General features: G+C 38.4%; 1 pseudogene; it reads left to right on the top strand.

Annotated features, from left to right (window-relative positions):
* Positions 1-836: 836 nt before the first annotated feature.
* Positions 837-8,331, top strand: part of LOC122128390 — a 74,594-nt pseudogene continuing 67,099 nt past the window's right edge.

The following is an 8,331-nucleotide window of genomic DNA, read 5'->3' as shown; positions in this document are numbered from 1 at the left end:
CAGCAGTGGCAGAAGCTGGGCAATAAAAATTAAAATGCTTGCTACAGTAAATTTCAAATCTTGCCTGGTAATTAATGTCTGATAGGAAAATATAGCATATGCCTAGAGACTGAATTTACATTTCAATCTTCCATGCCTAACTACTTAACATATGTGTGTCTGGGCATGTAAACACACGTGTGTGTGTGTGTGTGTGTGTGTGTGTGTGTGTGTGTGTGGTGTGCGTGCGCGCATGCTAGTACTGATGCTGAAATGGAGGCTCTGTGTACTATCCCTAAGCTCAAAGCCAGAGATCTACCAATTGCAGATTTTTCATGGTTAGTTGTACTTATGAGTTTTACAGGAATTTTCTGGACAGTCTGGTTTCATACTCTGAGCCTAACATCTCAACCTCCTGAGGAGGTAGGATTATAGGTATGTGTAACCAGTGTGGAGCTTTAGTAGTCCTTGATATTGACTTATTGACCAAATTTGTTGTGCTTGTTGCTAGTTACCAAACCATAATCTAAATCCACATGGATCCAATGGATGATACTACTTTCCCCAATTCCCTTTAGACAATTATTAACACACTATCACAGAAATCAGCTTTCACTGACATGAGCATGTGCCATAGGGAGGTCATATCTGGAAAAGATCCTCTGATTTAGAACAGAGAGAATCTGCATAGTCTAAGTGCTCATCGTGTGGACCAGCCCAGATGCCACAAGAGAGTATACATTGACCTTCTGCGTTGTCAGGCGTGGATGCTGAGGAGAGTACATTGGTGAAGCTGGTGGAGTGAGGGGTGAGTCTAAGGCCTAGCTTCCACTTAGATATGATAAGCCATTGCTACCATGTCTAGAGGACATAAAGGGTCCACTCAATGGCCCAAAGATGTTGGATACTCCCAGGTATGGCTCTGCCACCAGCATAGGGTACATCTTGACTTTGCACTTGCTAGCTATAGTCCCAACAAGTCCTCATACATTCATATATGCAAGGAGAGCCTTTAGGCTGGATCTTCCCTTTCTTAGACAAAATGAATCCTTTGTTTTCTTCATCTTGGCTCCAAAGATTTCTTCCATTTCTCCCTAACCTGTTGGTCTTCCTTCCAGCCCAAGGATGTCATTCCAGTCCCAGTGCTTCCACTTCAGCATGTATAGGTGTGTAGGGTTGCACAGTTAGAGCCTGGTAGTCCAGCCTCTAGTCTAGTCCTGGGGGCATGGGATCATATCCAGGCAGCCACAGATTCCAGTAGGACTACCTGCTAAGTGGAAAGTGACAGTTTTCTATGGTGGCCAAGGGGGTACCCACCTAGCAACCAGCACAGGGCTGCATACCAGGTAATCATTCACAAGCAGCTTGAATTAGAGGACAATCTGGTTCAGGATGTCACAATATCAACACAGGACGGTGAGGTATTGGTTCCTTTTTCTGGACACAACTTTTCCCTTTATGCTGTAAGAAAAACAATTCATCTTATAACTCTCTAGTAAAAAAAAAAAAGAAGAAGTACTTTCTTCCATATTATTCTCCATGCTTCCCAGGTAACCCTGGGGACTATCAGGTGATTGCCACCATGTAAGAGCAGTGTTTAAGGGCTGCAAACTTAGACTTCTTCCATCATCCAGCTAGCCTCTCCTCTTCCCACATTCAGAAAGGATTCTACCCATGTCCGCTCTCATTGCTGAAGTTAGGCACACTTCATTTATAGGCAAAGTAAGAGTCGCTATCAAAACACAGTCTCCAAGGGTAGTTTGGAACATCCACATCCTAAATTGTCCTGAAATCTCCATAGTAGACATGTTTTTGCTGCTAACATTTTTGTGCCTGAGCTAGGGATTAAACTCAGGCCCTGAATGCTCCTGAGCTTTTTTTTTTTGTTCAGGGATTACAGCCTATCTCTTAAGTCACAGCTCCACATCCAGAATTCTGGTGGTTAATTTGAGATAGGAGTGTGGTGGACATTACTGCATAGGCTGGTTTCCAACTGTAGTCCGTATAGCCTAAGTAGCTAGGATTAGAGGCATAAGCTACCAGTGCCTGGCTGTTGCTACTGTTTTTATGTTACCCATAGTGAGGTCTCAAATAACAATTAACAACTGAGTCCACCATCACTTTTCTTGGTTTCCAAACCCTTGAGAGAGATGACCTCTAATGGAACTTCTTCCTCCATCCCATTTAAGTTTGAAGCTAACCTGTTAAGGCCACAATTCTGACATAAGACCATTTCTCTCATGTGTTCCTAGCCTGCTGTCAGAATGGCTTCTCCCAGAACAAACCTATCCAGACTAGAGAAGCCTCCTGTGATATTGTTTGGGGACATTTATTCATACAATTCTAAGGATTCATGATTCCAGTCACAGAAAAAGTAAAAAAAAATCCAAAAGAAGGTGACATTATAATGAATCTTGATAAATAATACCACCAGGGTATTGAGTACTGCCTCAAAAGATGGCATGAGAATTTCATCCTTTTGGTATTAGAACAGGGTTTGAAGTCTTTGGAGTTGCAAATTTCTAACACCTTTTGGTTCATGTGTTATGTATTACATAACTCTGATAATAGAAAGGGTGTTAGAGTGGAGTGTTTGTCATTATCTGTTATATTGCACACACACACACACACACACACACACACACACACACACACACATCTTTCAGTTCCTTTGGTTATCAAAAGATATTCATTCCATTCCTTTATGTTCTTTGTATTTTCTCAGAAATTTCAGGTAAGTGTTCTTTAGAGCTGAGACTCTACATGATTTATATTGTTCTTGGCATCCTGAATAGCTTCCGGGTTTCAGAAAGGACCAAGTGGGCTCAGAAAGACCAGGGGTTGGAAGATGAGAGATGACAGGAGCTGTTATATGTTCATGTGTGCTGATATTTTCAGAGAAGGCGAATGAAGAACCAGCCCATTGCTGATAGGAAGTGCTGCCATCAGAGTTTTTTTTTTTCTTTTACTCAATGGAAAAGTTGAGAAATCATCTCTCAAATGAGGGAAGTGTCTCATGAGTCAGCTAAATGTGGACAGGTGGTGGCCAGATTCAGAGGGTTTGTGATCTGGTGAGGTAATAAGACCTCTCTCTACACAGCATCTGAAATCACTACCTGTGAATTTAAATCCACTACAAAAGTCACGAGAGCCTCAGTCTCCAGCTCACCTGCTCAGCAAGCTGCAGTGAATGGAAACCCTTCAACTGTGAGAACAGTGCTCTGCCCCTAATAGCCCCACCTAGCCAACTCCTGCTACTTTCCTTAGCCCTGTCCCTCTCTGACTTGCCTAGCCAACAGGAGCCACTTTAATGAGGCTCTGTTCCCTTCCTTCCAGAATGCTTCGTTTTTACCAGGGCTTCACTCCTCTCAATGTCCACCCCCTGTGTGACTTTAGCAAGGCTTCACTCTTTTTCCTATCTTGTAAAATTCAAGATGTACTCATATCATGCTACTCAACTGTTTTGTGGTTAATGTTAATTTCTTTCTTTTTCCCTTCTTTTTTTAAAAAAAATATAATGTCATAACTCGTAGACACATTTGTTTACACCAAAATTGATGAGCTTCTCTGTGGTTTGAATTTAAAACCATTTCCTTTTTTTAACTTTGGCCTGTAGAGCCAGTTATCTCAGAACTGCCTCAAAACAATTTACTTTGGACCTTCCTAGTCAGGCAGTAGGGTCAGATCAGTTTGGTAGATTTTAGGCTCACATCACCACTACTGTTGATAAAAGTTTTTCCTTTTAACAAACAGCAAAATTAATAATTATGTCCTTTAACACAGGTTTACATTAGTTACATTAAATGAAAAAGCAAATAATTTTAGACCATGATAACAATTTTTATCCATTACAATGAAAGTACTTTAAACATGTTTACACACACACACACACACTTTTGCACAAAAATTTTAAGGCATGATTTTTTTTTAAAAAAATGAAAATCGGGCATAAGTTCTTCAGAATTCTAGTGGCAAAATACATTTTGCCCATTTTATGATCAAACCATGGGCTCAATGCTAGAAAAACAGGCAACACCAAACAAAGTAAAAGTCAAACCTTTAAAACAATTTTAATAATAAGACACACTATCATATTAATTGACCTTTAAGTACTTGTTAAAAGTGTGGGGTTGTATAAAAACGAACCACATGGCCAAGATGGCAAAAAACATGTCAGGATGGTAAGAAAACTTGGTGGAACATTAAGTAAGTAAGCAAAGAGGAAGCAGGCAAACAGGAAGCAGACAAATAGGAATCAGACAAATATATAAACAAAAAGGCAGACAGATCACACAGTAACACAATGTGGATGTACTTGAGGAGAGAGAGAAAGTTATAGATAAGAGAATTTAAGCCAGGATGGCTTGCTTTGAGAAGGAATCTAGAGGAGGTTCCCTGAGACCCCGTCTGCACTTCACCTCTCAAGGGCACAAGCAGAGAGGCAAGCAGAAAGAGAGAGAGAGAGAGAGAGAGAGGGAGGGAGGGAGGAAAGGAGGGAGGGAGGGAGAGGGAGAGGGAGAGGGAGAGGGAGAGGGAGAGGGAGAGGGAGAGGGAGAAGAAGAGAACACATAGTGGATTTCCTTCCATTTTCTCATGCACTCATGGAAATTACATACAGAGAGAGAAACACAAAATCCCGAACATTAAATATACAGGATGGAACTCTGTAATTCCCAATTACATATTGTACTGAAAGGGAAATTACAATTAAATCGAAAATTAGATCATTTTGCAAGGATTCCAAAAAAATTAGTTCTTACACATTCCTTGTTTGTTATCTTGATGTGTTTGTGACTAGTTGGGTCATCTGGTTTGCATTAGGATGAAAACACTATATTATTCTTAAAATCCAAGGGAAAATTACAAGTGTGCAAATGAAAGAGGTATATGTATATTTAGATCAACCTTTATTTTCTTAGTTTTCAAACAATGTCATGGTCCCAAATAATAATGGATTTTGCACATATAAAAAATTGTGTTGATATGTTTCTTTTTTATAATGTATTTCTTATGAACAGATAAGACGTGTTAAGTGAAATGAACCCCAAGATAGGGACACAGGTTATTTTCCCCCTTACTATTGTTTCTAACATATTTATAATGTACCATGTGATTTTTTTGTTTCTTTGTATGTTCCTTTCCTATGGTATTACCCCTATTTTCACTGTATTTGATGTCAGTGCCCTGTATCTTGTATATACACTTCTCTAATTTGGGGAGGGGAAGGGAAAAAGCAAAATGCTTAAATAGTGATTCAGGCTGACCCATTGTAACAATGAGATGTACAACTTAACAATGTAACGAACTTAACAATTTAGGGGGGGAGGGAGGAGGAGTGTAGTTGTAGAGGTGGGAGGGAATGGATGGTAGGGGAAAAACAAAGGAGGAGGCAACAATGCTTGATAAGAAATGTACTCATTACTTTGCTTATGTATCTGTAACACCTATATACAGTATTTTTACAGTAGAAATGTATTAAAATGTATTTCTTAAAAATAGAAATATTTTTAAGTTCTTATGCACATTTCCAATTAGGCAGTTCAGATGATGTAGATATGAAATTTTGTTAGTTAGAATTTTGTGTATATGTGTGGTGGTCATTGGGTTTGAAGTTTGGCCCTGGGTGGTGTCCTCTGTCCCCATCCCCAATTTTTGCTTTTCAAGGTTAGCACCTTCCCACTTGAGTTACATCTTCCAGCTTTTTGGTTTTCAGTTGGAGATAAGAGTCTTTCTCTTTCCTGCCTGAGCTGGTTTTAAACCATGATCCTCAGATCTCAGCCGCTTGAGTAAGTTACCACTTAAATTTATTGTTTTCCTTTTATTAACATATATTTTTATTGTAAAGATACAGTACAGAGGGATTACAGATACATGAGTAAGGTAATGACTGCATTTCCTATGGAGCATTTTTACCCCTTCCATTGTTTTTCCCCTATCATCCCTTCCCTCAGACCTTCCTAACTCTTCCATCCCCTCCCCCACCTCCAAAGATGTAAAGTTCGTTTTCAATATAGTGTCTTGTACATCTCATTGTTACAATGGGTTAACCTGTATCCTTATTTAAGCATTTTGTTTTTTTCCCTTCCCCTACCTAAATTAGAAAAATGTATATATAAGATGCAGGACACCAGAATCAATAGAGTGAAAACAGGGGTTATACCATGGGGGAAGAACATACAAAAGAAATAAAAAAAATCATAAAGTACATTATAAATATGTTTAAAACCATGGCAAGAAAGAAAACACCACGTGTGTACTCTCGGGGTTCATTTTGCTTAACATCATCTTATATGGTCATATGTACATAGCTTCGGACTTCTTCTGCTTGTCCTAGATATATACCAGCTATTGCAAATAACAGAAAACATAGGACCTATGTTCCTTAGCGCCTGGCTTACTTCACTTAATATATTTTTTCCAAGTCTTTCTATTTCCTAACAAATGGGGCAATATCAGTATTTCTGATGGAGGCATAGAATTCCATTATATGTAGATTTATATATGCATGTATATCACATTGTCTTAATCGATTCATCTACTGAGGGGAAACTGGGTTGGTTCCATATCTTAGCTATGGTGAATAATGCTGCAATAAGCATAGTTGTGCTGGTAGCTTTAGCCACTTACATTTAAATCAGGTGATCTACTGAGTGTTTCCCTGTTCTCTTTTGTGAAAATACACCTACCCAACAGCAAAGGTAAAAGAACAAGTTAAAAGTTGTTCTGATACCCCCAACCCAAAGAAGATACATGATATAATTATTTAAATGCTAAGATAAAAAATTTGGAGTGTTGAAAGACTGAGTTTCTTTAGTCACATTTTGGGAAAAGTGAATCAAATATTCAAAGTATTCCTAAAGAGAATAAAGTAGACCTGTTTTTTAAATAAGGAGTAATGAGAAGGAGAATAGTTTTTGTGTCATTACTGTAGCCTATTTGAAAGAGTTGGAAGGTACAGATGATCAGGTATATTTTCTGCGTAGCAATCACTTAATTCTAAAATTCTTAGTTTTCCTCTGCATTTTCAGTTTGTTCTCAACAGGTGGTTTATTTGAAACATACACCTTGGTACTAGGTGTTTCTGTAGTTATTTTACTTTTATGAAAGTAATTTTAGGTTTTCTAAAGCCAGAAAAGCTAATAATGATGTCATTCTCTGATATCCTTCACCAAGATCTCTACATTTCATTATATTTGTTTAATATGCTATCAGTATATTTATATGCTATAAAGTTTGGTTTTGCTTTTGGTTTTTGTGCTGGTATTGGGGTTTGAAGTCAATACATTGGTCTGTCACAAATGCCAGTCATTAATGGATCATGCCTGTAATTCTGGCTACTGGGAGGCTGAGATCTAAGGATCAAGGTTCAAAGCCAGCCTGGGTAGGAAACATTATGATACTCTTGTCTTCATGACTAAAAGGTGAAGTGTTGTTCAAGTGTCAGAGCACTGGCCTTGAGCAAAGAAGCTAAAGGGTAGCACCTAAAGGATAGTTCCCAAGTCCTGGGTTTAAGTACCTCTACCAACACACAAACCACACACACACACACACACACACACACACACACAATTTTCTTTCTCCCCAAAGCATGTGGTTCTTTGTGTGTGTGTGGGGTTCTTTTTTATGTGACCCTGAAATACACTTTGTTTTCTTTTTCATTTAGTTGGTGATTTTTGCACAGGGAGAGCAGATTATTGGTGTTACCTAAGTCCTGGGTGCCAGTGATTCCGCTGGATGACTGAGGTCTGACTTAGTGAGCAATGGGGCACCAGGAAAACTCTACGAAGCAAATGGATGGAAACATGGGAAGATATGCATTCAGGTTAATTCTTAAGTCTATCTTCTTCCTCCCAATTGTCTTTCTCTCTCTGTGGGGTGAGTTCTTTTTCTTACCAGGTAAACCTGAACATTGTATGGCTTTGTGTGTATACCCATATGCGAATAAGGGTTTTGTAAAATGTCAGCCATCACAACCTTGCTCTTTTTTCTTCTCTTACTATTAGTGAGTTTGTTGGCAGCTTTCATTTTTCTGAGAAAAATGGAATGTTTTAGATATTTTCATGGGATATTTATAGAATTAGGTCGGAATTTATTGTGTTTTTGCTCTAGTGAATTGAGAAACATCTATGTGAATTTATAGGTAGCCTATAGTTAACTTATTTCTACAGTATGGATGAATTTTTGGATACGATATCTTTATGGAAAACCAAAGACATCTTTAAGTACTTTATCTAAATGAGGCAGAAATTGAGAGCACTTCAAATTTTTCAGTTTTAATCAGAATCTTGTACTAATTTGGCATAAAATATTTTTTAAGTGCTGCAATCAATTAATTTCATTTGTAGGAAAAAT

This window comes from Dipodomys spectabilis, unplaced genomic scaffold, assembly GCF_019054845.1.
Source record: "Dipodomys spectabilis isolate Male_0828 unplaced genomic scaffold, ASM1905484v1 ptg000012l, whole genome shotgun sequence".
NCBI lineage: Eukaryota > Metazoa > Chordata > Mammalia > Rodentia > Heteromyidae > Dipodomys > Dipodomys spectabilis.
The sequence above is the reverse complement of the archived record's forward strand: the minus strand, read 5'-3'. Positions and strand labels throughout refer to the sequence as shown.